The sequence below is a fragment of the Schistocerca nitens genome, chromosome 10 (genome assembly GCF_023898315.1).
Source record: "Schistocerca nitens isolate TAMUIC-IGC-003100 chromosome 10, iqSchNite1.1, whole genome shotgun sequence".
In the NCBI taxonomy this organism is placed as follows: Eukaryota; Metazoa; Arthropoda; class Insecta; order Orthoptera; family Acrididae; genus Schistocerca; species Schistocerca nitens.
The window spans coordinates 21857854-21882443 of NC_064623.1; positions in this window are offsets into that span (position 1 = coordinate 21857854).

A 24590-nucleotide genomic window follows, 5' to 3' on the forward strand; every position below is an offset into this window, starting at 1 on the left:
GTTTAATTACATGACTTTCAGTAAGTGGTACATTTACGTAACTTGGAAAATGCCATGTAATAAGTGCTAAGTTTGTAAAAAGACAAAGAATAATTCTAATGTTTTCGATTGCAACATAACACGAATTAACTTTTGAGTAAATTTTCTTGATGTTTTGCAATAGTACCTTGAAATTTAGAGTCCATTTGCGTTAAGGTGGTGAATTTAAAGGTATTTTCTATAACGACTTTTCTTTATGTTTCATTGTGATCGTATTATAGAGTTTTGATTTCAGTTTGAAGATTAGATAAGTATGTTTTACAGAAGTGGGTTTAATAGTGAATAAGAAAATAGGAATGCAGGTAAGGTACTGCGAACAACAAAGTGAATGCTTTACTGTAGCCAAAATAGACACGAAGCTCACACTTACTACCATAGTACAAGTTTATATGCCAACTAGCTCCGGAGATTGAAGAAATGTATGATGAGATAAAAGAAATTATTCAGATAGCTAAAGAAGACGAAAATTTAATTTCTGTTAAATGCTGTACACTAGAACGCCGGTATGGCTATAAAAACCTTTTAAATGCTACTCATACTGTTTTTCAAGATGTCCTTTAAGACAGCGTAAGCTTCTCCTTTCACATCGGCGATCTCTTGACCATGTTACTTATTAATACACAATATTTTAGAAGAACATTATCGTGGTCTAAAAATGAAATTGCAACGCTATAAATAAGCTATTCGCGAATAATTCCAAAAGCTATAATCGTAGAAACATATTTCTAAACAGGATGAATGTCTGACATTTTCCTGTACGTTGGCCTTGCTGGTGCTTGCAACAACCTCGAATGCATTTGGAATTTTTTGTGATGGCAAAAAGTCTCCCTTTAATTATCCTTTCAAAGGAGACCCCATAAACTCATTCTCTGATTCCCATTCACAATCTTCGGATTGGAAATTATCTCAACAAATCCCTGCATTATTCACATTTCAGTTCTTTTATAACAAGGCACCCATGAGCGCTGCAGTTCCCTTATCTTTCGGAAATCGGTGGTAAACGACGTAAGCAGTTTTATGAGAAGCGTTATAGCATTCAGTAATAGCACAATGTTTTCTACTTTCGCTCATAATACGACAAAAAGTACAGCAAATAAGCAATTACTGCAGTGTATCTGTTTCTACGCAGGGATCTGGGAATTTGCGTTAACAATGTTCGTGCAGTGTTCTCGCGTACCGCTTCTTGCTTCCCGTATTCCTAATGACGTCACGGCGTTTCGCCAGCAGTCTGCGTAGGAAGCCAATACGGCATCGCCTGCGTAAGAATTTAGAAGCTTATTTCACTAGGGAAAAGATAGATACCGCCTACAGGAAAATTAAAGAGGCCTTTAAGGAAAAGGGAAGCAACTGTATGAATATCAAGAATTCAGATGGAATAACAGTCCTAAGCAAGGAAGGGAAATTTGGAAGGCGGAAGGAGTATATAGAGGCTCGTTACACGGGAGATGAATTTGCAGGCAATATTGTAGAAATGAAAGAAGATATAGATGAAAATGAGATAGAAGATCTGACACTGTGAGACGCATTTGACTCTGAAAGATCGAAGTCGAAACAAGGCCCCGGCAGTAGACGATATTCCATCAGAACTACTGATAGCCTTGGGAGAACCAGCCATATTAAACTCTTCGATCTGGTGTGCGAGATATATGAGACAGGCGAAATAGCCTCAGACTTCAAGAAGAATGTAAAAACTCCAAAGAAAGCTGTTGCTGACAGGTGTCAATAACTATCAGTTTAATGAGTCATAATTGCAAAATAACTCCGCCCCCAGTAGCTGAGTGGTCAGCGCGACGGAATGTCAATCCTAAGGGCCCTGGTTCGATTCCGGGTGGGTAGGAGGTTTTCTCCGGCCAGGGACTGTGTGTTGTGTTGTCCTAATCATCATCATTTCATCCCCATCGACGCGCAAGTCGCCGGAGTGGCGTCAATTGGAAAGACTTGCACCCGGCGAACTGTCTACCCGACGGGAGGTCCTAGTCACATATCATTTACATTTACGTTGCAAAATAACGACACGAATTCCTTGCAGAAGACTTGAAAAACTTGGAAGAAGCCGACCTTAGATAAGATTAGCTTGGATTCCGGAGAAATGTAGGAGCACGTGAGTCAACACTGACCCTACGACATATTTTAGAACAAAGGTTAAGGAAAGGCAAATTTACGTTTATAGCATTTGTAGACTTAGTGAAAGCTTTTGACAATGTTTACTGGAATTTTCTCTTTGATATTCTGAAGGTAGCAGGTGTGAAATACAGGGAACGAAACGCTATTTACAAATTGTAGAGAAACCAGAAGACCGTGTACTGAGTGGTGGTGGGGTCACTCACGGAAAAATTCCTTTATAGTTAGTGTTAGATCTGCACGTTTTTTAGATTGAAGCCAGCTGGCAGCTCTCTTTCTGCTTAAAGGAAGACCCCCTAACAAAGGAACCACCTTCAGGGAAGGTCAGGTATCCACGTAGAGAAGGAATTAGCATATTTCATCAAAATATAAGAGGTATTAGAGATAAAGTTAGTGAACTGCTTATAGATGTTGAGTCTGACATTATTGATATATCAGAACACCACTAAAGTAATCTGAGAGTCAGAGGAAATTTTAACAGTAAAAGGCTGTTGTACTCAAACAAATGTTACAAACTATGTAAGGGAGATAATCAAACTGCAATAGAGTGCTTTTTAAACCTCGTTAAGGAACAAGAGTGACAGCTCGTAGATGAAAAATATAATACTTGCCCTAAAACATTTCTGATGCTCTTTGAGAGTTGCTTTCCATTAGAAAGTGCTAAACAGGGTGCTAGCAGTAAAAGGCAGCCTCGGCAGCTGCCTAGTGGGCTGACGATATAATGTAGAACGAAGTGGGAATCATATCAAAATGTTAGAAGTAGTAGCAATGAAGCTTTAGTAGCCAATTACAGTATTGTAAGGTGCTTAAAATGTTACTAGGAATGCAAACAGTATGTGGTACGCAAATAGAATAGCTAATTCACAGGATGAAATTAGAACCAAATGGTCAGCTGTGAAGGAAGCGTCTGGTCAGCAGCACAAGGTCGACAGTATGAAATCACTTCGGAGCAAAAATATTTCTGTTACTGATAAGTCAGATGTATGTCCAGTATTTAATAATCGGTTTCTGAGCATTTCTGTTGAATTAAATAAAAACTTAGTTTCTACAGAGAATCACATAACTTTCTTGGAAAATTCCTTTCCGAGACTGATGTCTGAAGTACTCCTCTGTGATACTGACAAGGGGGAGACTGAGTCAATACTTAAATCACTGAAGACTAAGGACTCTCGTGGTTATGATGGAGTGCCTATCAGAATAGTAAAGTACTGTGCTGCACATGTTAGCCCTGTGCTTAGCCATATTTGTAACTTTTTCTTTAAGAATGGTCAGTTTCCTGAACGATTACAGTACTCAGTTGTAAAGCCGCTTTATAAAAAGGGAGAAACGGATAATGTATACAATTTTAGACCTATTTCTATGCCATCAGCGTTTGCTAAAGTTATTGAAAAGGCTGCATATGTAAGGATAGGTGAGCATACTAAACCACATAATTTTCTATCAAATGTGCAGTTCAGCTTTAGAAAGTGTCTAACAACTGAAAATGTTATACTCTCATTTCTCTGTGAGGTACTTGATGGATTAAACAAAAGATTTCGAAAGCTAAGCATTTTTATTTTATTTTATTAAGGCTTTTGTTTATGTTGACCACAGAATATTGATCCAAAAGTTAGACCATTACGGAATACGGGAAGTAGCTCACAATTGATTTACCTCTTACTTTATCAACAGACAGCAAAATGTCGTTATTCAGGTGTTGAGAATGGCTGTGTTGTGGGGTCTGAGTGGGGCGCAGTCAACTGGGATCAGTGTTGGGGCCACTTCTGTTCCTTATTTACATAAATGATATGCCCTCTACTATTACGGGTAATTCCTAAATATCTCTGTTTGCTGATGGCATCAGCTAGGTAGTAGAGGATGTTGTGTGCAATATTAGTTCTGTTTCAAATAGAACAGTTCAAGACATAAGTTCATGGCTTGCAGAAAATAAACTAACGCTAAATCACAGTAAGACTCATTTTTTACAGTTTCTAACACACAACTCAACAAAACACATCGTTTTAATGTCACAGAGTGGGTATATGATTAGTGAAACTGAACAGTTCAAATTTCTGGGTGTTCAGATAAATAGTAAACTGTCGTGGAAATCCCATGTTCGGTTCAAATGGTTCAAATAGCTCTAAGTACTATGGGACTTAACATCTGAGGTCATCAGTCCCCTAGACGTAGAACTACTTAAACATAACTAACCTAAGGACATTACACACATCTATGCCCGAGGCACGATTCGAACCTGTGACTGTAGCGGTCGCGCGGTTCCAGACTGAAGCGCCTAGAACCGCTCGGTCACCGGGGCCGGCTCTCACGTTCGGGGTGTTGTTCAAAGACTTAAAGCTGCCATTTTTACTATTCGAACAGTATCTGAAGTAAATGATCGTTCGACACTAAATCTGCTTTGATTATTTTCATTCGCTTATGTCATGCTGTGTTATATTTTGGGGTAACTCTTCCCATTCTTAAAGGATATTTTTGGTTCAGAAACGGGCAGTTCGGGCATTAAGTGGTGTAAGTTCGTGAAGCTCTTGTCAACCCCTGTTCACTAGTCTGGATATTCTGACACAGGCCTCTCAATATACATATTCCTCACTGTCGTTTCTTATTAACAATATCAGCTTATTCCAAAGAATTAGCAGCATTCACTCAGTTAATACTACGCAGAAATCCAATCTGTATTTGGATTGCACTTCCTTAACTCTTGTGCAGAAAGGTGTACAGTATACTGTTGCATCCATTTTCAATAAGCTACCTCAAGAATTCCAAAATTCACGCGCTTTCAAATCGAAACTGAAGAGTTTCCTCGTGGGTCACTCCTATTCTGCGGAGAAGTTCCTAAAAAAATTAAGCTGATTCCTATGTTATATTGTTGACTATGTGTACTTAAACTAATGGTTTGACTTTTTTCGGATTCAAAAACATTTTATTTTATCTGTTATTACTTTTGTGTTGTAGTTCCGTGTACTGACACGTTCCATGACCTTGAAGATTTGCTCCTCAATTTGGTCCTACGGAACTTGACGTGTAAATAAAAATAAGTAAAATAAGAGTCGAGCGGCACGAAGGACATGCATTGGTTGAGGAGGGGCTGAGATAGGGCTGTAGCCTATCACCGATGTTATTAAGTCCGTACATTGACAAGCACTAAATAAAATGAAAGAAAATTTCGAGTAGGAATTACAGTTCAGGGAGAAGAAATAAAAACTATGAGATTTGCCAGTGACAATGTAATTCTGTCAGAGACAGCAAAGGACTTGGAACAGCAGCTGAATGGAAAGAATAGTCTCTTGAAAGCGGTTTATAAAATGAACCTCAACAAAAGCAAAACATGATAATGGGATGTAGTCGAATTAAATCAGGTGACGCTAAGGGAATTAGATTTGAAAACGAGACATTTGAACTCACAGATGAGTTTTGCTATTTTGGCAGCAAAATCTGATGATGGCAGAAGTAGGGAGGATATACACTAATCAGCCACAACATTATAATCACCTACCTAACAGCCAGTATGTCCACTTTTGGCACGGATAATAGTGGTGAAGCATCACGGCATGGAAGCAACGAGGCCTCGGTAAGTCGCTGCAGGGAGATGTTACCACATCTGCACCCACAGCTCACCCAGTTGCCGTAAATGTTGGGGAGTGGGGCAATGAGCTCTGGCGCCACAGTCGATCATATCCCAGATGTGCTTGATCCGGTTCAGATCTGGCAAGTTGGGCGGCCAGCACATCAATTGGAACTCGCCACTGTTTTCCTCCAGCCACTCCCTCACACTCCTGGCCTTCTGACATGGCGCATTACCTCGGTGAAAAGTGCCGCTGCCGTCAGGAAACACGATCGTCACGAATGAGTGTACATGGTCACCAACCAGTGTGTCACACTCCTCGGCCGTCACGGTGCCTCGCACGAGCTCCGCTGGACCCACGGTTCGCACGTGAATGATCTTCAGACCATAATGGAGCCCCAACAGCATGTCTCCGTCCTGCTGTACAGGTGTCAAGGAGTTGTGCTCGTAGAAGAGGGCGAATTTTCGCCTTCCCATTGGCACGATGAAGAAGGTCCCGGGATTCACGAGAGCGTGCAACACTCTGCCAGTGCGGCCATGTCCGGTGCCGATGGTCACGTATCCATTTCAGTCACAGTTGCCAATGTCGTGGTGTAAACATTGGCACGTGCGTGGGTCGTCAGTGTAGAGGCACATATTTAGGAGTGTTTGATGCACTGTGTGTTCAGACACACTTGTACTCTTCCCTGCATTAAAGATTTACGTTAATTCAGCCACAGTCGGTCGCCTGTCCTGTTTTACCACTCTGCCCAGCCTGCAACGTCCGAAATCTGTGATGAGGGGTGGCCGCCGAACGCTACAACGTCTCGACGTGGTTTCACCTCGGTTTCTCCACGTGTCGAAGACACTCGCCTCAGCACTGCTCGCGCACCCGACATGTCGTGCAGTTTCCGAAGTGCTCGTGTCGAGTCTCTGGGCCATCACAATCTGCCCTCGGTCAAACTCAAATACACTCCTGGAAATTGAAATAAGAACACCGTGAATTCATTGTCCCAGGAAGGGGAAACTTTATTGACACATTCCTGGGGTCAGATACATCACATGATCACACTGACAGAACCACAGGCACATAGACACAGGCAACAGAGCATGCACAATGTCGGCACTAGTACAGTGTATATCCACCTTTCGCAGCAATGCAGGCTGCTATTCTCCCATGGAGAGGATCGTAGAGATGCTGGATGTAGTCCTGTGGAACGGCTTGCCATGCCATTTCCACCTGGCGCCTCAGTTGGACCAGCGTTCGTGCTGGACGTGCAGACCGCGTGAGACGACGCTTCATCCAGTCCCAAACATGCTCAATGGGGGACAGATCCGGAGATCTTGCTGGCCAGGGTCGTTGACTTACACCTTCTAGAGCACGTTGGGTGGCACGGGATACATGCGGACGTGCATTGTCCTGTTGGAACAGCAAGTTCCCTTGCCGGTCTAGGAATAGTAGAACGATGGGTTCGATGACGGTTTGGATGTACCGTGCACTATTCAGTGTCCCCTCGACGATCACCAGTGGTGTACGGCCAGTGTAGGAAATCGCTCCCCACACCATGATGCCGAGTGTTGGCCCTGTGTGCCTCGGTCGTATGCAGTCCTGATTGTGGCGCTCACCTGCACGGCGCCAAACACGCATACGACCATCATTGGCACCAAGGCAGAAGCGACTCTCATCGCTGAAGACGACACGTCTCCATTCGTCCCTCCATTCACGCCTGTCGCGACACCACTGGAGGCGGGCTGCACGATGTTGGGGCGTGAGCGGAAGACGGCCTAACGGTGTGCGGGACCGTAGCCCAGCTTCATGGAGACGGTTGCGAATGGTCCTCGCCGATACCCCAGGAGCAACAGTGTCCCTAATTTGCTGGGAAGTGGCGGTGCGGTCCCCTACGGCACTGCGTAGAATCCTACGGTCTTGGCGTGCATCCGTGCGTCGCTGCGGTCCGGTCCCAGGTCGACGGGCACGTGCACCTTCCGCCGACCACTGGCGACAACATCGATGTACTGTGGAGACCTCACGCCCCACGTGTTGAGCAATTCGGCGGTACGTCCACCCGGCCTCCCGCATGCCCTCTATACGCCCTCGCTGAAAGTCCGTCAACTGCACATACGGTTCACGTCCACGCTGTCGCGGCATGCTACCAGTGTTAAAGACTGCGATGGAGCTCCGTATGCCACGGCAAACTGGCTGACACTGACGGCGGCGGTGCACAAATGCTGCGCAGCTAGCGCCATTCGACGGCCAACACCGCGGTTCCTGGTGTGTCCGCTGTGCCGTGCGTGTGATCATTGCTTGTACAGCCCTCTCGCAGTGTCCGGAGCAAGTATGGTGGGTCTGACACACCGGTGTCAATGTGTTCTTTTTTCCATTTCCAGGAGTGTAGGTCGCGGGCCTTCCCCGCTCTACACACGGCCAGGATGCTTACTGATAGTACATGCACCGCGCGTGTGTCTTACTAGCAGTCATTCCTTGCCAAGTGATGTTGCTATTGCCTGGGCGGGTTTATACCGATGCTAGGCCGGTGGTCATAATGTTATGACTGATCAATGTAAAATGGACATTGGCAATGCCAAGGAAAGCATACCTGAAGAGAAATTTGTCAACATCCGGTATAGGTTTGAGTGTTAGGAAGTCTTGTTTTGAAGGTATTTGTCTGGAGTGTAGCCATGTATGGAAGCGAATCATGGACGATAAACAGTTTGTACAAAAAGAGAATAGAAGCTTTTGAAATGTGATGTTACAGAAGAACGTCGAAGATTAAATGGGTAGATCACGTAACTAATTAAGAGGTGCCAAATAGAAATGCGCAGACAAGAAATTAGAGGCACAACTTGACCAAAAGCGTACATTCTGAGACGCTAAGGGATCGCCAGTATAGTACTGCAGGAAAGTGTGGGATGTAAGTAAGCAGATTCAGGTGGTGGTGGTGGTTAGTGTTTAACGTCCCGTCGACAACGAGGTCATTAGAGACGGAGCGCAAGCTCGGGTTAGGGAAGGATTGGGAAGGAAATCGGCCGTGCCCTTTCAAAGGAACCATCCCGGCATTTGCCTGAAGCGATTTAGGGAAATCACGGAAAACCTAAATCAGGATGACCGGAGACGGGATTGAACCGTCGTCCTCCCGAATGCGAGTCCAGTGTGCTAACCACTGCGCCACCTCGCTCGGTAAGCAGATTCAGAACGACATAGGTTGCAGTTGTTATTAGGAAACGAAGGGGCTTGCACACGATAGTGTAGCATGTAGGGCTGCATCAAACCATTCTTCGGACTGAAGACCACAACAACAGCAATGTTTTACAAAACAAGATGTTGTCGTATTTCTATGTCGTAAGACTGAAAACGTTATCATGCGATGGATGGCGGGTGTGCATGGAACTCTGTGACACGAGAGAGGCGGGAATCGCGGCGTTTAGGCGATCGCTGTTGCTGCTACGCCGCCTCCGTTGCGGGGTCGCCATCCGCTGCACTCATCACCGCAGATCTGGTCTTCATTGTTTAGAACAGTCACTCATCCGGGTTGGTATGCAGCTCACTTGTAGGCCTTGGTCGAGCATCCGTACATTTCAGTTTAGAATGTGTAGTACTAAAGGACTCACTGCCCTCCGCTTATTTCAACACCCCAATGATTTCAACAACCCTTAAGTGAAAATACTTTATTTCGTACTGCCTCACAAGCGCTGAAAGTGATATATGGATTAATTAAAAATTACCCGCGAGCTGTGGCTGTTGGTGGGCGAGACATACGTCTGCTGGTTGCGATGTCTCCAGGCTACCTGAGGCATTCGCTCTCAATGGTTGTCTTGCAGCATCTGAGGGGAGAAAAGACCTGGAAAGTCCTGTTCCTCACACACGATGTTACAATATTTCCTGCCTGGGAGCGGATTATACTGGGCAGACTCACTCTCCAGTTTGGAAAATGCGGCTAGATGGCACTCAGAGTGGCAAGTGAACTATGGAACACACCATATTTCCACACTAAATTGAGTCTTGTCATTTTACAAGATAAACCTAAATTTAACAAATAACAAAGTGGAAACGTAAATTCCAAACAAGAAAAACAAGAAAAATTTAACTAGAGACAGTATCGAGGCATATAAAAATGAAATAATCTGAGAATTAGAATACACATATCAACAAAATATTACTATCACACTTCATATGAAACATGAAGGGTACTAAAGTGTAACACATATACAAAAAGCAATTAATATTAATGTCATATCGCATAAGAGACATTAAAGGTGCTAACATGTAAGACGTAAAAGCAACATAAGTATTACTGTCACAAAACACATGAAACTTAGGAAATCAATATTGGCAACAGATTTTGCTAGACGCCTCTTGATCTGCCCAATAGCAGTTTTCGCCATAACTACACTGACACGCTTTTCAGGTTCAGGGAACAGCTGCTTGACGACACCCAGTCTCCATACCAAGGAAGGCAAGTTATCCCCCCCTTGACCAGCACACGATTGCCGATCTGGGGCTCCTGGGCTCGTGTCGATCTACTGTGTTGCTGCAGCTGATGCAGGTACTCAGTCGACCACCTCTGATGCAGCTGCTGTACAGGTTGCCACCTGTGCAACCTGTTGACAGAAATCTCGAGGATAGGGGGTCCAGGAGGGGCACAAAGTGACTGTCCGATCAGGAAACGACCAAGAGTGAGAGCAGACAGAGCATTTATGTCACGAGAGGGAGCCCACAACGGCAATGAATTTAGGCGTGCTTCTACCTGTCAGTTCTTCAAATAGTACTGTATTGTCAATGACACGCTTGAGATGTGACTATATGTTTGACTCCTGCTTCCCACAATCGACCGAAGTGGGGGGCACGAGGTGGAGTAAAATATTAAATAATACTGTCTCAGGCCGAAAAGTTCACTATACTTTCAACTGTAGCCTTGTCACAGAAAATGTACCTACAAATATGGTACCATTACCACTATATATGTGAGAAGGTTTTCTTCTTCTCGCAATGAATGACGTGAGAGTAGCTACACGTGATCTGGTTACTAAGTCGGTGACTAACTGTAGGTGGATGGCTTTGGTTCCTATGTAAATAAATAAAGCAATAAAGGCTCTGGTAGTAATGTTACTCTGTCTTACACCATCCTTCACTGTAACAGGACCTGCCGGCCGGTGTGGCCGAGTGATTCTAGGCGCTTCAGTCTGGAACCGCGTGACCGCTACAGTCGCAGGTTCGAATCCTGCCTCGGACATGGATGTGTGTGATGTCCTTAGGTTAGTTAGTTTTAGCAGTTCTAAGTTCTGGGGGACTGATGACCTCAGACGCTAAGACCCATAGTGCTCAGAGCCATTTGAACCATTTGTAACAGGGCTGGGATGGACGAGACTGGTTTACTCTACATGCTGGTAGGTGGCCCATAAGTTGAACTGCAGCCTGGGACTGCAAGTATTTCAAACATTTCCCGATGACTCCTTTGACTTTGTTGCACCCATTGGGAATTCAAAACCTCCTACACAACACAGAAAGCGAAAACTATGACACAGCATACAACAAATGTTCATATACAAACACCATGAGAATTTATCATGCCTAGTTGGTGCGATGTCGCTCATCATATGGTGCGTTGGCACTCATCAGCCTCCCTCCCACTCGTAAAATAGCTTCTGGGTCAATTGGTGCATGCAAATCTCTTAATTCGCTAGTATGAGGAATAGAAGAACTGGCCTTCAACAATGCGATCTCTCTGCCATAATCATCATGTTGAACTATCATAAAGACTCTTTTGATAGCGTTTTGGCATTCCTGTGGGGTGAGTGGCCCAGTTATCCTCTCTGTTTGTTGCAGCCTTATATTGTTAACAAACCTCAGCGTACAAGCAAAACCCCTGTAGGTTTTCTTGAAAGAGGAATATTTACACGGCAGTTCAGCATCAAGCTTAGTAACGGACACCAAAGATACCTACACACACCTTTCTGGCGCATCTTATACCACCTGTGAAGGACAACTGCTGTAGTCCAGGTCATAGCTGAATAGTCATTATGGGTAGAGCACCACTGCAAAAGTGAGCCCATATTTATTTATTTATGTATTTATTGTTCCGTGGGACCAAATGAAGGAGAAGTCTCCATGGTCATGGAACGAGTCAATACATGAAATTATAACACGATATTAGAAACAGATAAAATGAAATATAAAAAAAAAACATATTCAGGTGACAAGTCGTAAGTTTAAATAAAGAAAATCAACAATGTAACACTGGAATTTGCTTAATTTTTTAGCTCTTCCAGGAGCTCCTCGACAGAATAGAAGGAGTGAGCCATGAGGAAACTCTTCAGTTTAGACTTAAAAGAGTTTGGGCTACTGCTAAGATTTTTGAGTTCTTGTGGTAGCTTATTGAAAATGGGTGCAGCAGAATACTGCACTCCTTTCTGCACAAGAGTCAAGGAAGTGCATTCCACATGCAGATTGGATTTCTGCCTAGTATTAACTGAGTGAAAGCTGCTAACTCTTGAGAATAGGCTAATATTGCTAACAACAAACGACATTAAAGAAAATATATACTGTGAGGGCAATGTCAGAATTCTCAGACTATTGAATAGGGGTCGACAAGAGGTTCTCGAACTTACACCACATATAGCTCGAACTGCCCGTTTTTGAGCCAAAATACCCTTTTTGAATCAGAAAAATTACCCCAAAAAATAATACCATACGACATAAGCATATGAAAATATGCGAAGTAGACTACTTTTCATGTTGAAGTGTCACTTATTTCAGATACTGTTCTAATGGTAAATAAAGCAGCATTTAGTTTCTGAACAAGATCCTGGACATGGGCTTTCCACAACAGCAAACTATCTATCCGAACGCCTAGGAACTTGAACTGTTCCGTCTCGCTTATAATATGCCCATTCTGTCTGATCAAAATATCGGTTCTTGTTGAATTGTGAGTTAGAAACTGTAAAAACTTAGTCTTACTGTGATTTAGCATCAAATTATTTTCCACAGGCCAGGAACTTATTTCAAGAACTACATTATTTGATACTGTTTCAATATTACACACAAGATCCTTCACTACCAAGCTGATGTCATCAGCAAACAGAAATATTTTTGAATCACCTGTAATACTAGAAAGCATATCATTTATATAAATAAGAAACAGCAGTGGCCCCAGCACCGACCCTTGGGGAACGCCCCACTTAACAGTGCCCCATTGGGACTGAACATCACTACCACTCTCAATATTGCGGAGAATTACCTTCTGCTTTCTGTTCTTAAAGTAAGAGGCGAACCAATTGTAAGCTACTCCCCTTACTCCATAATGGTCCAACTTCTGCAGTAATATTTTGTGGTCAACAGAGTCAAAAGCCTTCGTTAAATGAAAGAAAACACCTAGCGTTTGCAACCTTTTATTTAATCCGTCCAAAACCTCACAGAGAAAAGAGAATATAGCATTTTCAGTTGTTAAACCATTTCTGAAACCAAACTGAACATTTGACAGCAAATTACGTGAATTTAGATGCTCCAGTAACCTTGTATATACAACCTTCTCGATAACTTTAGCAAATACCGAAGGCATAGAAATAGGTCTATAATTGTCAATATTATCCCTGTCTCCCTATTTATAAAGTGGCTTCACTAACGAGTACTTTAATCGGTCAGGAAACCGACCACTCCTAAGGAAAAAGTTACAGACATGGCTAAGTACTGGGCTAACATACATAGAACAATACTTCAGTTTTCTGCTAGATACCCCGTCATATCCATGAGAGTTCTTGGTCTTTAGTGATTTAATTATTAACTCAATCTCCCTCTTGTCAGTATCATGGAGGAGCATTTCAGGTAACAGTCTCGGAACACTTTTTTCTAAGAGCGCTATATGATTCCCTGTTGGGACTAGGTTTCTATTTAGTTCACCTGCTATGTTCAGAAAGTGATTATTAAATACTGTACATATATGCGACTTATCAGTAACACGGACATTCCCACTACGCACTGATTCTATATGCTCGACCTGCCTCTGCAGACCAGCCACTTCCTTTACGACTGACCATATGGTTTTAATTTTATCCTGAGACTTAGCTATTCTATCTGCATACCACATACTTTTTGCCTTCCTAATAACATTTTTAAGCACCTTACAATACTGTTTGTAATGGGCTGCTGCATTTAGATTCTGACTGTTTCTAACGTTTTGATATAATTGCCACTGTGTTCTACAAGATATTCTTATCCCTCTAGTCAGCCACCCAGGCTGCCTGTTTGTGCTAGTACCCTGTTTTGAACGTTCTAACGGAACGAAACTTTCAAAGAGCACGAGATAAGTCTTGAGAAAAGCATTATATTTATCGTCTACTGTATCAGCGCTATAAACATCTTGCCACTCTTGTTCCTTGATAAGGTTTACAAAGGACTCTACAGCAACTGGATCAGCTTTCCTAAACAGCTGATGACTATATTTAACACGTGTTGCAGCACAAAAATCTTTTAGAGTTAAAATTTGTGCATCATGGTCTGAAAGGCCATTCATCTTTTTGCTAACAGAATGCCCTTCTAGTAATGAGGAATGAACAAAAATGTTGTCTATGGTTGTTCTACTGTTCCCTTGCACTCTCGTTGGAAAGAATACGGTTTGCATAAGATTATATGAATTAAGGAGGTCTACCAGCATCCTCTTCCTTGCACAATCACTTATACAATTAATATTGAAGTCAGCACATATAACTAACTTTTTGTATTTCCTATAAGTGAACCAAGAACCTCCTCTAGCTTTAGCAAAAATGTTGTGAAATCGGAGTCTGGAGATCTATAAATAACAACAGTTAGAAGTTTAGCTCCATTAAATTTAACCACACCTGCACAACATTCAAATACCTTTTCAGTGCAGTACTTTGAAACATCATTTGACTCAAATGGGATGCCGTTTTTCACATACAAGGCTACTCCCCCACACCGCAAAGGGCTCCTCGAAAAGCTGCCAGCCAACCTGTATCCTGGTAAAGGAAGCCTCTGAATTATCTCCTTATTTAAGAAGTGTTCAGATATACCAATAATTTCAGAGTCAACATCTATAAGCAATTCACTAACTTTATCTCTAATACCTTGTATATTTTGATGAAATATACTAATACCCTCATTACTCGGGTACCTAAGCTTTGTCAAAAGTGGTTTCTTTGTTAGAGAGACTTCCCTTAAGCAGGAATACCTATCAGCTGACTTCAGTCTAAAAAAGGTGCAGCTCTAACACCCACTACTGCAGGAATTTTCCCATGAGTGATCCCACCAACCCCACCTATGCTGTCACCTACAAGCTTTGCTAACCTCCCCTTCCCATACCTGTTGAGATGCAGGCCATGTCTAGTGAAACCCGTCCTGCTGATAGACTCCACCGACACCACTGAAATGTGACTCATGCCTTCTGTCATCAGCGCACCTCCAAGTCTCACGTTATTACGCCTGACGGCTGTATTAAGATGAGGCCGATCGTGATGCTGAAACAGTTCCACAAAATGCACATTCGTGTTGCCAGTCTGAGTGGCTATCTTTTCCAGTTCACCATCTGTGTCCTACTCCCCATCCCTATCAATACTATTACCAGCCCCACCCACTATCACTACCTGATCCTCTTTAGTAAAATCCCTACATAACCCCCCTATGTTAACAGTCACCTGAGCCAATCCTGCATTAGGCTTCACAATGCTGGTGACCTGGTACTCACTCCCCAGCACTTCCTTCAACTGCTGGCCTACACCTCTGCCATGAGAACTACCTAACAGCAGAACCTTCTTCTTCGACTTTGCAACTGTTCTAGCCACCGTAACTACTGAGGTCTGCTGCATACTTCCTACATCTACAGCTACTAGAGATTCCTCTCCACTAGACTCTGACAGTTGGTCATATTTAATGTAAACACCAATAGTAAAACTATCTGAAAATCTTCTTCTCCTAGCAGATCTCTTGCCAACAGCCAGCTCCCATTCTCCAACCCCCTTCTCCCTCCTCATCCTATCTAGCTCCTCCTGTGCGTTTTTCAACTGCACCTGAAGGGCACAGATCTTACGCTCCTGCTCCTCTATCAACTTACTCTTGCTACATAACCTGCAGTTCCAGGAGAGGATCTCACCAGAATGCCCACTGGCTTCCCCACTGCATTCCCCCCAGTGAAAATACTTCGAACATGTCTCACACCGCAATCCACTACTCATGAACCTACGGCAAAGCCCACACTTCTCACTCATGGTAAAATTTACTTTTTCTAAGTTCCGCTACTACAATAAGATGATGTTAAAAACCTGACTACAATAATCACAAACTTACTCTACAAGGGAAGTAACTACTATTATTAACAGTATTAATAAACAACAAATGTGAATATAACAAAAGACTAATACAGAAAGAGAATCAAACGTCTAATGACACAGTAAGGAAACTGAAAACAGTTCCTAAAAGGTTCTTCTGAAATTATTTCACCAGAAAACACAAAAAACACCGGTTGAAGACTACTAAAGTTCCTAAATAAACCACTATACACAAACAATTAAATATTATCACAAAAACCGTTAAAATATGTATCTGAAACCTAAAAATATATAAAAAACTTAGAGAGCGATCCCACACGCAGTCACTCGCTTATGACGTCACACCAAAATCTGGTGCAACGTGATAAGCAATCAGCGGGATTGTCTTCTGATTTGACGTGTCTCCAATTGGAAACCACTCAGTTCCTGAATTTCAGAGACTCTGTTGACAACAAAGGTCTTCCAGTGACTAAGAATACGTTGCAGCCAGCTAAGAACTATTGCGGAGTCCGTCCAAATATGGATATCACTACCGTTTACAATGTCTAAGGCACTGGCCAACTTATAAATGAGTCTAGCAAGAAGAAGATCATCTCATAACTCCAGTCACGTAAGAGATTGTTGTTTGACAGGGGCTGAACGAGATTCGGCCACAGCCGAATTGTTGGGAAGAACACATCTGATGTATACACAGGCACCATATGCCAACTGTGAAGCATCACAGAAACCTGGAATTTCGAATTTAACGTATTGAGGACAGGGAATGACCTGCCTCTTAATCAAAATTTCATTTCCGGAAGGCAGTCGCATGTAAAGGACATTCCATTCATGAGTTAGGTTGGATAGAAGAGCTTCATCCAAACCAAGACTTAGTTGCCACAAGCGCTGAAAGAACGGCTTCATCTTGTGACTAATGGGCCCAAAAAGCCTAGTGAATAAAAAATGGAAGCCATTGTAGACAGCCAGTCTTTGAGCACCGATGATTCTTCAGCTGCATGTGGCACTGACATGGATCAGAATGGGGTACCATAAGATTCCCAATTTTGTATGGCTTCTTCGCCAAGGATATTACAATATGAAGACGTTTCTGTGTGCTCCACTGGAATTTGTTCCACAACCTTGTGGCTATTGGAGCTCCAGTTCCTCATTGGAAACCATCCAGAAGCAGATAGCTGAGTCAGCTGGGTTGGAAGTTCCTGAGTTTCAACTTCCATAGCTGCCTCGCCTAGGGAGTCGTCCACATACAAACTAGACAACAAAGTTTAGGCTGCCACTGGCAACCTGTCTTGGTTTTCCAAGCCATCTGTTGGAGAGATCTAGTCGCAATAAAGGCAGCAGGAGCGGTTCCGTAAGTGGCTGTGGAAAACCTGTGTTCTTGTATCAGCTCAGACGGTGATTCTCACCACAGGATTCTCTAAAAGTTACTACCATCAGGATGGAGAGACACTTGGTGATACATTTTTGCTATGTCAGCTGACATAGCCTCTTTAAAGGAGAGTGTTGTGACTTGGCAAGACAGCCAAGTCACTATGCGAGGATGACGAAAGGCACGCGTTAAAGCTCACGCAGACTGGCGTGAGGTCTGGAACAGTTACGGGAATGTATAGTAGCAAATAAAGTGCGTAGTTGATGTAATACTTAACTTTAATCCATAATTGGAGAACATCGCTCTTGTTGATACATGATTTATAATCTCAATATAAACTGGTAATGGCGCCTTGCTAGGTCGTAGCAAATGACGTAGCTGAAGGCTATGCTAACTATCGTCTCGGCAAATGAGAGCGTATTTGTCAGTGCAGCTTCGCTAGCAAAGTCGGCTGTACAACTGGGGCGAGTGCTGGGAAGTGTGTCTAGACCTGCCGTGTGGCGGCGCTCGGTCTGCAATCACTGACAGTGGCGACACACGGGTCCGACGTATACTAGCGGACCGCGGCCAATTTGAATGCTACCACCTAGCAAGTGTGGTGTCTGGCGGTGACACCACAGAGAGAAATTTTATAAGAATGGAAAATAAATCTTGTTGGATAATGGGACCAACCATCAAGATATCAATGAGAGATCTCTATTAAAACTGGGAGCAGAGCCATCAAATACTAGCATCGATTTGGTAATGGCGCTGTATTTCTTGAAAACAACATGGTGTGGAAGGTAAAACCATGGACCAGGAATATCCTGAGAATTAGAGACCTCCATGTGTCCTAGTCAATATAGTCGAGCATGAAAGCAGCATATTCCACATTTAGATTCGGTTGCCTTTTATATCTCCTCTCAGGAAGCTCCAGTCATCGAGAGACCTGTGGCCGTGATTCGCCTAAGAGTTTACAGTGATGTTTCACTGGCAGCCGTACCACAAACATCCCATTTTCATCTCGAACTGTGTGTCGCTGGAAAAGAGCCTCCCACATTTCTTCCTGCTTACTCATGATTTTGGTAGACAGTTCCTCTAGCTCAAAAAACCTTTGCAGTTTGGCTCCTAAATTCTCACTTCTAACAAAGCACGATATCGCTGCAGAAAGAGGCATGTTGCATGAAGCTGAAGACATCCTACCAGACAAAGTCCAGCAGTATTTACTTTCAATCAATGATGGATGATTTGTCTTCTCCGGCCTTACCCTGCATACAAAATCTAGGAAAACTTCAGCACTAAGAATTAAGTCTGCTGTAGCAGGTTTGTTGAACTCAGGATCAGGTAGTGGTCCATATAGCTTGCCAGTAAGTCACTGCTGACTTTGTCCACAATAGCACAAGTAGCTCTAATATGAAAATCGCTAATCCTGGGCGACAGTTCAACGTTACAGGTAAAACACACGGAGGCTGGAAAGGCATTGTTTACTCCACTTACAGAAAACGACTGTTTATGTAGTTTCAGTTTTAATTCATCTGCCATGCCCTTAGATATAAAGGACAGCTGGCTCACAGTATCTAGCAGCACCCTAGTGGGCTGCTGCTTACCCATGCTGTTTGTAATGTTGGCAACAGCGGTTGCCAACTAAGCATTACAATTTATGTTAGTTCTGATGGACCAAGGAGTGGCTTCCGTATACACCATTCTGTCTGTTCTATGAATTAGCTGACTTTTGGGGAGGATGTTGTGCCTTCCTATGCAGCTCTTACGAGGAAAAATCTTGTACTTACTAGAGAAGTGACTAGAGCTAATTAACAAAAAACAAATCTTATTTCTTGTTACAAATGCTCAACGCTCGTCGATATTTCGCGCTTGAAACCCTTTGCATTTGCTGATAGCACGAGGTTCGTAACGAAACTGACTTACCCTATCTGCATCGGCACAGGCCAGATGTGCCTTCCTCACGTGCCTCGTTTGATTTGAGTTACCGACAGTTCCTTGCAGATCTTTGAGATGATGTCCCTGAATCTGATCAACTCAAGAACCTGACACTTTGTTTCCAAAAAAATTATCAGTGATTAGATGTGGTAAAAGTGGACACAGAAATCTTTGTTTCCCACTCATGACGATCTGTACGTCACAAACTGGTCAGAATTGCTTCCAAAAGAATAACTTCGTGTAGTGGGACATGAGATTTAAGAGCCTCTAAAGCTTTCAAATGGCTACTCAATGGTTAATTAATTGCTTATAATCGGTTTCTGTACCATCGTCGACTTCGGGTAAGGCGAACAAAGCATTTTCGTGTCTGGCTGCAATTATGTTTGAATAACTAGTCATTTGTACACACTGTAGCTGTTCGTTGCAGCCGGTGTGGCCGAGCAGTTCTAGGCGCTTCAGTCTGGAACAGCGCTACCGCTACGGTCGCAGGTTCGAATCCTGCCTCGGGCATGGATGTGTGTGACGTCCTTAGGTTAGTTAGGTTTAAGTAGTTCTAAGTTCTAGGAGACTGATGATCCGAGATGTTAAGTCCCATAGTGCTCAGAGACATTTTTTTGTTCGTTGCACATTTTTTACATTGTTTTCACTTCTTCGGAAATGCCATTTTTGGCTATGTTATGATGATCTGAAAATAGGTCGCGGCCCGAAACTAGTCGTCGAGTGAATAAAAAAAGCAATTTTGCACTGGTGTTTTCGTTTTACTGTTTAACGGAAGTAGCTGACCCACAGCTATTTCAGCATGCTTCAAGTTTGTAAATTTTTTCTGTGTTTAGCTTGTTTAATTAGGTGCACCTTAAAATTGGACTCCTTTTCCACTATGTCTGCCAAGTCTGGCAAACTTTCCCGTAATCTAGTCAAAGCATCAGCTTTAATTTTATCCTTGTCACTTATGTGCAATGCTTCGAAGTTGTGTTCCTCCACTGATAATGATCATTTGACTAAATGTGGCTCTAACAATTTACAACCCAGTAGAAATTGTAAAACTTTCCGATCACAGTATACCTTTACGTGTTTTCCATGTATGTAATAATGAAATTTTTCCAAAGCCCAGACCATGTCCAGACGGTTGCTGAATATGACCTTTCACACTATGTTAACATTCTGCAGGCAAAACCCATTGTATGTACCTCAGATGTTCCATTTTCTTATACAGTTTGCAGTAATCATGACCCAAGACCTGAACATGAAGCATGTGTAGCAATGCAAGAGTCTGCTCATGTCTAGATGGTGTAATACACTCCTGGAAATGGAAAAAAGAACACATTGACACCGGTGTGTCAGACCCACCATACTTGCTCCGGACACTGCGAGAGGGCTGTACAAGCAATGATCACACGCACGGCACAGCGGACACACCAGGAACCGCGGTGTTGGCCGTCGAATGGCGCTAGCTGCGCAGCATTTGTGCACCGCCGCCGTCAGTGTCAGCCAGTTTGCCGTGGCATACGGAGCTCCATCGCAGTCTTTAACACTGGTAGCATGCCGCGACAGCGTGGACGTGAACCGTATGTGCAGTTGACGGACTTTGAGCGAGGGCGTATAGTGGGCATGCGGGAGGCCGGGTGGACGTACCGCCGAATTGCTCAACACGTGGGGCGTGAGGTCTCCACAGTACATCGATGTTGTCGCCAGTGGTCGGCGGAAGGTGCACGTGCCCGTCGACCTGGGACCGGACCGCAGCGACGCACGGATGCACGCCAAGACCGTAGGATCCTACGCAGTGCCGTAGGGGACCGCACCGCCACTTCCCAGCAAATTAGGGACACTGTTGCTCCTGGGGTATCGGCGAGGACCATTCGCAACCGTCTCCATGAAGCTGGGCTACGGTCCCGCACACCGTTAGGCCGTCTTCCGCTCACGCCCCAACATCGTGCAGCCCGCCTCCAGTGGTGTCGCGACAGGCGTGAATGGAGGGACGAATGGAGGCGTGTCGTCTTCAGCGATGAGAGTCGCTTCTGCCTCGGTGCCAATGATGGTCGTATGAGTGTTTGGCGCCGTGCAGGTGAGCGCCACAATGAGAACTGCATACGACCGAGGCACACAGGGCCAACACCCGGCATCATGGTGTGGGGAGCGATCTCCTACACCGGACGTACACCACTGGTGATCGTCGAGGGGACACTGAATAGTGCACGGAACATCCTAACCGTCATCGAACCCATCGTTCTACCATTCCTAGACCGGCAAGGGAACTTGCTGTTCCAACAAGACAATGCACGTCCGCATGTATCCCGTGCCACCCAACGTGCTCTAGAAGGTGTAAGTCAACTACCCTGGCCAGCACGATCTCCAGATCTGTCCCCCATTGAGCATGTTTGGGACTGGATGAAGCGTCGTCTCACGCGGTCTGCACGTCCAGCACGAGCGCTGGTCCAACTGAGGCGCCAGGTGGAAATGGCATGGCAAGCCGTTCCACAGGACTACATCCAGCATCTCTACGATCGTCTCCATGGGAGAATAGCAGCCTGCATTGCTGCGAAAGGTGGATATACACTGTACTAGTGCCGACATTGTGCATGCTCTGTTGCCTGTGTCTATGTGCCTGTGGTTCTGTCAGTGGGATCATGTGATGTATCTGACCCCAGGAATGTGTCAATAAAGTTTCCCCTTCCTGGGACAATGAATTCACGGTGTTCTTATTTCAATTTCCAGGAGTGTATTTTTGAATGGACTAAGGCATGTTTACTTTTATTAACTGCTGCTTGACACTCCTATGTCCAATATCATGGCATATTCTTTCTTAAAACTTTAGTAAATTACCATTGTTTAGCAGTCTTCTAAAGCATTAGGTGAGGCCAAGAAAAGCTTTTAGTTGTTTCTGTGTTCCTGATGACGGAAAACTCTTAATGGCTTTTTTTCTTACTTGTATCCAGTACATTGTCGTCCGGTGGTATGATACGGTCTAGAAATTTTAGCTGGCCTCTTCTGAACTCAGATTTCTCTAGTTCAACTGGGACTCCAGAGTGTACACATCGATGTAGTATCTTTTCTATTTACTCCAACTGATTTTAGCTGGCCTCTTCTGAACTCAGATTTCTCTAGTTCAACTGGGACTCCAGAGTGTACACATCGATGTAGTATCTTTTCTATTTACTCCAACTGATTCTCATGTGTAGATGTGGCTATTAAGAATCATCCACACAGCACATCACTTTGTCGAGAAATTGTGGTCCCAGTTCTGTAATAAAATCTACGGCGCTGACATTTAGGGCAAATGGAAGTACACTGAACTGATAACTCCTGCCCCCAAGAAGGAATACTGTGTAGTTTCTGGAATTCTCTGATATGTGGATCTGTCAGTACTAAGCCCTCAAATCGATACTAGCTAAGTACCGATGCTGCTCGAGCATCTGACGTCTCATTTGTAGTGACACAATTATTTTATTAATTTCTGATATGTCGATTACAAATCCTTGCTATTAGAGTATGACTCTCATTCATCAAAACACTGGGACTGTTTATCATTGACACACAGTAATTATTTCTGTAGTATGTATACCCAGTCACTCTGGCGGTATTTGTCGTGCTGTGCTCTAGGTTTCAATAGATTAACCACGTGAAAGGTTATTAATACCGTTCCTATCATGCATAAATTCTAACTAGTTATGCAGTCGCAGTTAAGCCTTTAATGATTAGAAATGTGCAGTTCAGTGCTCCATTGCCTATATTCAATTTAAGCTGCGCCTCCCACTTCACACTTCACGATTTCACACAAATATCCCCCAAAACCTTCCGGTTCTCAATGGCGAAGTGGGTATACGATGGATCTGGCTCATCTTATCAAAAAATTTCTCACCATAATGTTTACCATGGCACTTGCGTTTAATAGGGAGGCTCCTTCCATTATTGCACTAACGGCCACCTGGACTAAATCCTGCATTTGCCCTTTTGTACATCACGTTATACCCCAGCATAACTGTGCTGCAGGTATATGTGCTGCTCACACTAGAGGACTAACTATGGTCGTATTTAGTTTGTTAGTGGAGCATGATGTTCTTTTTAACCCCCACTATCCATGCAGACTAGTTTTGTGGTGGCGACCAGTTTTGATTCTCTGTTTGAAGTTCGAGTTGTTGCTTGGATTGGGTATCTGCCCATCCTTTAAGTTTATGTTATTTACATGAGATGGTCCTGTGTGGCTCGATATGTGATTCCCACATGAGTTCTGTGTCTATTTTGCCCTTTCTGATCACCATTCACGTCTGGACTGTTGCTGTATACCAGATTGATCCAGTGATCATTACTCTTCTCTTTACAGAAATGCGGAGTTCTGCTTTGATGTTGCTATCTGCTTATATTCGCAGGTCCGCTACTGCTGTGCCATCACAGCACTTTTCTGGTGTGATTCTTGTGGCACCCACTGACTGCCACCTGCTGCCGAGAGCTTCACTTTCATTCATCGCGTGTCAAGTTCAGCGAATCAAGTGCAGGCTCAATTGCTCTAAGCTCACCACTTCCAGATGGATTAATTTTCTCTTTGTGTTGTGCGGGTAACTTCGATTTTCAAAGTACAGGGCTATTACAAATGATTGAAGCGATTTCATAAATTCACTGTAGCTCCATTCATTGACATATGGTCACGACTCACTACAGATACGTAGAAAAACTCATAAAGTTTTGTTCGGCTGAAGCCGCACTTCAGGTTTCTGCCGCCAGAGCGCTCAAGGGCGCAGTGAGACAAAATGGCGACAGGAGCCGAGAAAGCGTATGTCGTGCTTGAAATGCACTCACATCAGTCAGTCATAACAGTGCAACGACACTTCAGGACGAAGTTCAACAAAGATCCACCAACTGCTAACTCCATTTGGCGATGGTATACGCAGTTTAAAGCTTCTGGATGCCTCTGTAAGGGGAAATCAACGGGTCGGCCTGCAGTGAGCGAAGAAACGGTTGAACGCGTGCGGGCAAGTTTCACGCATAGTGATGTGAAAGATTCAGTGTTTAAACCTCCTCTACCAAGAAATGTGCCAGAACTGCGAGCTCACATCAACAATGCTTTCGAACTCATTGATGGGGACATGCTGCGCCGAGTGTGGGAGGAACTTGATTATCGGCTTGATGTCTGCCGAATCACTAAAGGGGCACATTTCGAACATTTGTGAATGCCTAAAATAACTTTTTGAGTTTTTGTATGTGTGTGCAAAGCATTGTGAAAATATCTCAAATAATAAAGTTATTGTAGAGCTGTGAAATCACTTCAATCATTTGTAATAACCCTGTATAATAACATCTTTGTGAGCCCTGGTTTCATCTGAGAATCTCGTTTTGTTTGGA